We start from the raw sequence: 9,532 nt of genomic DNA on the forward strand, positions 1-9,532 counted from the left end.
TCTGACCACAGAACAGTTTTCCACTTTGCGACAGTCCATTTTAAATGAGCCTTGGCCCAGAGAAGACGTCTGCGCTTCTGGATCATGTTTAGATACGGCTTCTTCTTTGAACTATAGAGTTTTAGCTGACAACGGCGGATGGCACGGTGAATTGTGTTCACAAATAATGTTCTCTGGAAATATTCCTGAGCCCATTTTGTGATTTCCAATACAGAAGCATGCCTGTGTGTGATGCAGTGCCGTCTAAGGGCCCGAAGATCACGGGCACCCAGTATGGTTTTCCGGCATTGACCCTTACGCACAGAGATTCTTCCAGATTCTCTGAATCTTTTGTTGATATAACACACTGTAGATGATATGTTCAAAATCTGCAATTTTACAGTGTCAAACTCCTTTCTGATATTGCTCCACTATTTGTCGGCGCAGAATTAGGGGGATTGGTGATCCTCTTCCCATCTTTACTTCTGAGAGCCGCTGCCACTCCAAGATGCTCTTTTTATACCCAGTCATGTTAATGACCTATTGCCAATTGACTTAATGGAGTTGCAGTTTGGTCCTCCAGCTGTTTCTTTTTTGTACCTTTAACTTTTGCAGCCTCTTATTGCCCCTGTCCCAACTTTTTTTGAGATGTGTTGCTGTCATGAAATTTCAAATGAGCCAATATTTGGCATGAAATTTCAAAATGTCTCACTTTCGACATTTGATATGTTGTCTATGTTCTATTGTGAATACAAGATCAGTTTTTGAGATTTGTAAATTATTGCATTCCGTTTTTATTTACAATTTATACTTTGTCCCAACTTTTTTGGAATCGGGGTTGTATATTATGTGTCATCTATTAAGTGTGTGTGTGTGTGTGTGTGTGTGTGTGAGAACATGTGTAGAGAGAGATATTAAATGTCCTCATTACATTCATCATCAGAGAAGTCTGAATGGTCCATGAAAAATGGTCTTCATGACCTGAGGCTTCCACCAGGCCATAAGTTGATAGCTGGGGCGGGATCAACTTCTTTCCAATCGTGTGAACGTTTCTAAACAGGAGCTCCATCATCTCCAGCTCAGCCGACTTTATGACAGCCAGGGACTTGAAAGCAATGCTGTCCTGTAGTGAACCAGCCATCTTTGCCTGTTTTGATGTTATAGTACTGATGTGTGCATTTGACTTTTCGTGGTCCTTTCTAGTCTCATCTCATTATCTCTAGCCGCTTTATCCTGTTCTACAGGGTCGCAGGCAATCCGGAGCTTATCCCAGCTGACTACTGGCGAAAGGCAGGGTACACCCTGGACAAGTCGCCAGGACATCACAGGGCTGACACATAGACACAGACAACCATTCACACTCACATTCACACCTACAGTCAATTTAGAGTCACCAGTTAACCTAACCTGCATGTCTTTGGACTGTGTGGGGAAACTGGAGCACCCGGAGGAAACGCACGCAGACACGGGGAGAACATGCAAACTCCGCACAGAAAGGCCCTTGCAGGCCACGGGGCTCGAACCTGGACCTTCTTGTTGTGAGGCGACAGCACTAACCACTACACCACCGTGTTGCCTGTCCTTTATACTGTAGTTTCAAGTTTAAAATTACTGGTGCCTGTCTTTGCAATACTTTCTACAGTCTTCGCAGTACATGGTATTTCCGATTTTGCTGTGAGCTAGCCAATCTGGGCGGCACGGTGGTGTAGTGGTTTGCGCTGTCGCCTCACAGCAAGAAGGTCCGGGTTCGAGCCCCGTGGCCGGCAAGGGCCTTTCTGTGCGGAGTTTGCATGTTGCCCGCGTGGGTTTCCTCCGGGTGCTCCGGTTTCCCCCACAGAATAAACCACCCGCCAAAGTGGCTAGTGAGACTAAAGTTATTACCCGCCAAAGCCGAATTTTACCCGCATTTGGCGGGTGGGCGGGTGCTAATGTAAAGCCCTGATGTACACTGTGACATCACGAGAGGCTGGCTGGCTCTCTGCAGGACCCTTCAATCAGTGCAAGGACACCAAGGTTAAAATAAATCAAGATTTTTAATGTTATGCCAAGAAATTAAACAGAAAAGGTATCTCAAAGTCCAATGTTCAAACGAAGATGGATTCCCAAAAGTCAACTCAATGTCTCTGGCTTTAGAACAACAAAATCATAGACATGTTTCCTTCAGTCCAATATCCTTTTCACAGAACAAACAAAATCTTCTGCCTTACTTTGAGTCCAGTCAACAATCCCTGTAGTCCTCAGCCCGGTGGCAGTCCCGTAGCAGGCATTCATAACACCGGTAAGTACCTCAGTGCAAAATCCTTCAGGTAAGAATTCCAGATAAGCTTTTCAACAAATACTCCACCCAGCAGGTTCCACTCAGCAACGAAAGTCCATGAACCTCTCTCCTCCACCTTCACATGGGGAGTTTTGAGCTCTCACCAAGCCCTCTTACTCATTAGGCCAGGGGTGTCCAAACTGATCCATAAAGGGCCGTGTGGCTGCAGGTTTTCATTCCAGCCATGCAACAGCACACCTGATTTGGCTTATTCAATCAACTGACACACCCACCCTTTAATCAAGGGTGGGTGTGGCTGCAAGTATTTGACTGTGTGAAGACAGTTCAGTTGATTGAATGAGCCAAGTCAGGTGTGCTGCTGCATGGCTGGAATGAAAACCTGCAGCCACACGGCCCTTTATGGATCAGTTTGGACACCCCTGCATTAGGCCCTCATTGGCCACAGGTGTGTTGCCGTGTTGGGTGCTGAGGGTAAAGTTCCCAACTCCACCACCAGATGGAGTTATAGCTGCCAGAAGTTGGAGTCATCTGCGTGTGACATAGCGCCCCTCGACGACGCAGCCTCTTGGGATATCACAACACATTCACAAAATATAAGAGTTACTGACTATTGACTAACTCATTCACCAAACAGTGTGGATTCTGCAGCCTGGTTTAATGAGACACTGATATAACCGATCTGTAAGGTCTTAGCTTCATAACAATGTTGTCGTTAGAGTTTAGGACTTTAATGTAAATCCCAGTAGAATCTGTTCTCATATTTATTCCACTCTTTCAGTCCTTTGAAGCTTAGTATGTTGGGTAGATGTTGTGTGAATAGAGAAAGCGCGTCCCTCACAGGCCTTAAAGCTGAAAGAAAAACATCATGTTCAGACATTTCTAATGTGGCTGCAGGATAAAAAAAAAAAAAAACAGGAGACACTACAAGACCAAAGGTGGAGGAAACTTGCAAAATTTGACTGTCAAAAATGGAAAATAATTTGCACTTCCACTGGTTAGAAACAGCTGCATTATTTTTCTTTGGCCATTCAATAACTTATTGATGTCAGAGAACAGATTTATGGATGATTTACTCCACCTTCCTTTTTCCCCTAGAATGCCTTTGGAGGAGAAACTAAAAGTCGGTGGACAAATGACCCATTTTCTGATCAAATACAAATTACACAAAAGGACAGACAACAAAACTGCACTTTTAATGGTTTGTTGTCATAATTTCTAATTTGTTGTCATAATTTCTAATGATACCATGGATGAGACATCATGATACAGTGCATTACTCAACATTAACAGTTTAACTGGCAAGCATTTGATAGATATTAGATTTGAGTCCGTCGACTATAAATCGACTGTTTGTGTGATTAAAAATGACACAAACTATTAAACCTTCATTCCAGTGGAAGAAAGTAAAAGTGTGACTGAGCTGGTTTATTAGTTGCATTGAGAGGATGTCTCTAATGCATCTCAAAGTTTTTGTAAGGGGAATCCACTATTCTGTGTCACTGTGTGTGTCTTGCACAGTAATACACAGCTGTGTCTTCAGTCTGCAGATTCTGTCCTTGAAGTGTTATTGTGTTAGTAGCAGTGTCTCTGGAGATGCTGAACTTATTTTTCAGTTTCTCACTGTAAGCTGTAGTCCCAGCATTCCTGATGAATCCAATCCACTCCAGAGTTTTTCCTGCAGGTTGTCGGATCCAAGCTGTATAATAGCTCGTAACCGAATATGAAACCTTGCAGTTGATGGAGAGACTCTGGCCTGGCTGGACTGTCATGGAAGCAGGCTGAGTCAGTTCCTCACCATGCACATCTGTGGAGGAAAACACATGGTGATATCTCACACAATATACGCTGCACATTTATTATTATTGTCGTAAATGAATGAATTTGATAAAGCACTCACAGGAAGCAGCTGCCAGCAGGAGCAGTAGAGATGGAGAGAACATGGTGTGTGTTGTTTGTACTGGGGTCTTATCTGTTCTCCAAAGTTTAACAGAGGCCATGACAACACATAAATAGAGCGATATCCAGCCCTGACACTTGTATTTGCTTATCTGCTGATGATGGGAGGAGAATGGATTTCAAATTTATTTAAATCATGAGGAGGAGATTCATCTAATGGAGAATGTGTGGCTTTTTAATGGAACAAATCTTTTCCATGACAGAAAGCTCTTTACCCACTTCCATTATTTAAAAGTCAATAATAGAGGGAATAATACATGTGAAAAAATTCAGAACGGGCGGCACGGTGATGTAGTGGTTAGCGCTGTCGCCTCACAGGAAGAAGGTCCGGGTTCGAGCCCTGTGGCCTGCAAGGGCCTTTCTGTGCGGAGTTTGCATGTTCTCCCCGTGTCCATGTGGGTTTCCTCCGGGTGCTCCGGTTTCCCCCACAGTCCAAAGACATGCAGGTTAGGTTAACTGGTGACTCTAAATTGACCGTAGGTGTGAATGTGAGTGTGAATGGCTATCTGTGTCTATGTGTCAGCCCTGTGATGACCTGGCGACTTGTCCAGGGTGTACCCCGCCTTTCGCCCGTAGTCAGCTGGGACAGGCTCCAGCTTGCCTGCGACCCTGTAGAACAGGATAAAGCGGCTAGAAATGATGAGATGAAAAAATTCAGAACAAGAATGAGATCCTATATTGAGGACAATTATTATCATCTGTGCTTGAGGATACTGGTATCATCTAACGTTTTATAAAGGCCAAAATTAGGTTTAAGGAGCAATTAGCATTCATATAAGAGGGGTGTGTGTGTGTGTGTGTGTGTGTGTGAGAGAGAGAGAGAGAGAGAGAGAGAGAGAGACAGATCTGACAGATCCACCTGGCCTTTGGAGAGTCTGAATGCTGCAGTAACACTTTACCTCCTTCACATTAACTATTGAATGGATTGGAATGGGATGGACTGACAGATTATTCATGATGGATTAACTGTATATCCAGCTCAGGACAACAAATACTTTCATGTTGAGGCCAAAGATGAAACATGATGTTGATTTCCCTTTGTCTTTGAAAGGGGTCTGAGCCCTGTGAGCTCATTTATACCAGGCGTCCCTGGGGACAAGTGGACTTCGGGGAGATGAAAACGAACAGGGATGTTTTTGTACAGGGCTGCAGGGAGTCTGTAGCACTGTGTGTGTCTGGCGCAGTAATACACAGCCGTGTCTTCGGTCTGAGAGTTTTGTCCTCTTAAATAAACTGTTCTGCTGGATGTGTCCTGGCTGAAACTGATCTTGCTCTTCACTGTATCTTTGAGATTAGTGCTACCACCATTACACAGATATCCGAGCCATTCCAGAGCTTTCCCAGCAGGTTGTCGTATCCAGTTAATACAATAGCTCGACTCTGAGATCTTACAAGAGATGGAGAACGACTCTCCAGGTTTCACGATCACAGAGGCTGACTGAGTGAGCTCCACAGCACCAACACCACCTGAGAACAACAACAATAAAACATCATCAAATGTCATCAAATCATTTTCACAACCAGGTCTGAAATTTAAACTCATTCAGCCAACATGGAGACTTACAGAATGCAGCTGTGAGCAGCAGCAGCACTGATGAGAGCATCATTGTTTGGTATAAAACTGAAGTGAATTAAATCGTTCAGCTGCTCTCCTCCTCACCATACACACACACACACAGACCTTCCTAATGTAAGAGACTTCAGTGAAGGATTTGCATCAAATGCATCACATGACCTTGAAGACTCAGGTTGAAAACGATCACTTGTGTATCTCTGTGACTGACTGATTTGACCCTCACATTTGTGGAACAGCAGTTCTGACAATAGCTCTGGCTGCAAGGTTCACAGAGGGGCGCTCATTTTAATCCATGATCGTTTCTATACAATTTACACAGAGACTTATATCACGGATGCTCCACATAAACAGATTTTTTAAAAAAAATGTATCATTGTTGATATGGTGAAGTTTTGTGTGAAGAGTAGGGATGGAGAGATCTGAATACATTATTTGGAATGAAGAGATCATGTGTAGTGAACAGATATGAATATGAATTGAAGGTTTGTTTATTCAGAATTTTGCACTCAATCTGGTTGAGACTAGAGGTGTGTATTGGGACTGGGATGACGAATAGTTTGTTGGGTGAAGAACCATCAGAGCCACAATTCACACACCATGCTGACACTGATGCCATTTCTACCTCTGGGAGTTTTTTTTTTTTTTTCCAGTGTTTCCAGGGGCAAACTGATCAGGTTCATAGATATATGTTGTTGTTGTTGTTTTCCCCCAAGTTCGAGTTCAGGCCACTCCACTTTCGTGTTAAATCCAGAGACACGTGGATATTTGGAGCAGTAAACAGATACAGAGAATGTTTTCCTGTCTATCAATTACAGCTAGTTCAATTACAATATGTTCAATATATTACAGTTATGTAATACTGTATACAATATATACAGTAATATATTATGTAATATATTACAGTTAGTTCAATTACAATATGTGTCTGGTTTTTGTACAGCTGCTTCCTCAGCTCCAGTCACTGTGGCTTCTCGGGCGCAGTAATAAATTGCAGTGTCCTCTGTCCTCAGACTCTTGGCCTCTAAATACTGTGTGCTTGCTGGGACGTCTTCTGTCATGGTGAACTGGTTCTTCACAGACTCTGCATATGTTGCTTCATTACTGCCTGCATCCATCCTCCCAATCCATTCCAGAGCTTTCCCTGGTTTCTGTCATATCCAGTGCATGTAGTACTTAGTCATATCAAAGCCATTTATCTTACAAGAGATCTTCACAGGCTCTCCAGGTCTCTTGACCACAGCAGGAGACTGGTCCAGTCTGATCTCATCACTGCGGACACCTAGCAGATAAAACACAACAATCAAAGATAATCATTAACAGAGTGAAGATCTTCTCAGTGAGATATATAAAGAAGTCTCAGGTACCTTGTGTTAACATGAGAACAAAGATGCAGTACTGAGTGACCCTTAACCCCATCATCAAGCTCTTTGATTTAGTTGTGTGACGTGAGCTTTGGGTGAGCAAGAGGCTGATTTTTATAACAGTATGAATTTGCATAAACACCTTTCAACTAATAGATTTCATCCTTCTTCAAAACAAGCAAGCTGCTGCCCCCTACAGATGAGTTTAATTCCAGGAGTTTGGAGTCATGATGCTGCACAAAACGGGTCCATTTTATTTTCTCCCTCATCAGATTCTGTGCTGCTGAACAGACTCTGTGTTTATAAATTCAGGAAATTAACCATCGACCTGGAGTGTTCCTGCAGCTTCCTTCTCAAACACTACCCTATTGAAATTCATGCACTTTGCAAGGAAGTTCACAGTGTGCAGTGTCCTACATGGAAGTGTTCTAAGGGAAGTATGCAAATTGAGACACAGCAAAAGTCGAAACCAGTTTGGCAGGAAATGTTGAACAACAATAGAAGTGTTTCAGAATTTGGTATAGGGTGCCCTCTGGTGGTGTGGAAGGAGGCATGTCAAGACGAGATCAGTACTCACAAACCTGTAAAAAACATTCCAGACATCCAGTGTTGATCTCATCTCATCTCATTATCTCTAGCCGCTTTATCCTTCAACAGGGTCGCAGGCAAGCTGGAGCCTATCCCAGCTGACTACGGGCGAAAGGCGGGGTACACCCTGGACAAGTCGCCAGGTCATCACAGGGCTGACACATAGATACAGACAACCATTCACACTCACATTCACACCTACGGTCAATTTAGAGTCACCAGTTAACCTAACCTGCATGTCTTTGGACTGTGGGGGAAACCGGAGCACCCGGAGGAAACCCACACGGACACGGGGAGAACATGCAAACTCCACACAGAAAGGCCCTCGCCGGCCCCGGGGCTCGAACCCAGGACCTTCTTGCTGTGAGGCGACAGCGCTAACCACTACACCACCGTGCCGCCCCTCCAGTGTTGATATTGCTTCTTATTCTCATCTCATCTCATCTCATTCTCTTCCGCTTATCCGGGGCCGGGTCGCGGAGGCAGCAGTCTGAGCATGGAAGCCCAAAATTCCCTCTCCCCAGACACCTCAGCCAGCTCCTCGGGAAGAACACCGAGGCGTTCCCAGGCCAGCCGAGAGACATAGTCCCTCCATCGTGTCCTGGGTCTTCCCTGGGGCCTCCTCCTTCTTCTGATATTGCTTCTTATTCAGAATGAAAATCACTCAAGGTGCAGATCCCTTTTGTTTTCAAGGAAAATAATCTTCAAAGCACTGATAATATTGTTGTGAAAGGAAGGAGACAGTCAAACGGTGTGAGGTTTTTATGTGTCCGAACCAAAGGAGCTCGAATTGACAAAGTACGATCGAGGAATATCAACCTCTGCCACCTAAGAGATTCTGCCTCATGGATCGATCCAGGAGCAAACAGTCACTGACACAGACACAGCTGTTCAGAGATGTTTCTCAGTTGATTGGAGGACAAACATGAGTTTATATTCACATTCAAGTGTGTGTTCTATCAAAATGACTGGATGATGATTTAAGAAGTTGAGTTGTCTGTGTGTGACAGAGTAACATAAATGGGTGACGAAACATTACATCACTGGTTTTGACTCCGATACTTTATGAAAGAAGAGAAACATGATGTACCATTACATCTCTCTTCAGGATCATAATCTTATGAAAATAAGAAAGACATTACTGGTCAAAGGAACCTTTATTAAGCAGTGATCAGAATGTGCAAGTGAAGATAAATCTCAAGGATTTAGCGAACCAAAACCATCGATCCAGCCGTTATCTGTAACCGCTTATCCTGTGCGGGGTCACAGGCAAGCTGGAGCCTATCCCAGCTGACTATGGGCAAGAGACAGAGTACACCCTGGACAAGTCACCAGATCATCACAGGGCTGACACAGAGACAAACAACCATTCACACTTACGAGCAATTTAGAACCACCAATTAACCTAACCTGCATGTCTTTGGGGTAAACCGGAGCACACCCACGCATACACAGGGAGAACATGCAAACTCAACACAGAAAGGCCCCTGTTGGCCAGTGGGCTCAAACTCAGAACCTTCTTGTTGTGAGGCAACAGTGCTAACCACTACACCACTGTGCTGCCCTTAACCAAAACCAGTAGCAATCAAAACAGCCTATTCCAGTTTCAAGCATGCTCAACATATATTTCTATCAATTCCCTCTTTGATCCTGAAAGGATCTTATGCATGCTTGCTTGCGCTGGACTTTCTTCGTCCATGGAGAAACAAAGACCCCAGACACACCATCTAATTTCATGCCCAATTAACTCATTTATCCCTGATGAGCAAGCCTGCGGTGATGGTGGCAAGGAAA

The 9,532-nt window shown here is 44.0% G+C and overlaps 1 pseudogene; it reads right to left on the reverse strand.

Annotated features, from left to right (window-relative positions):
• Window positions 1-6,281: 6,281 nt before the first annotated feature.
• Window positions 6,282-7,223, reverse strand: LOC132869166 (immunoglobulin heavy variable 1-69-2-like; annotated as a pseudogene).
• Window positions 7,224-9,532: the final 2,309 nt, after the last annotated feature.

Source organism: Neoarius graeffei, chromosome 20, assembly GCF_027579695.1.
Source record: "Neoarius graeffei isolate fNeoGra1 chromosome 20, fNeoGra1.pri, whole genome shotgun sequence".
NCBI lineage: Eukaryota > Metazoa > Chordata > Actinopteri > Siluriformes > Ariidae > Neoarius > Neoarius graeffei.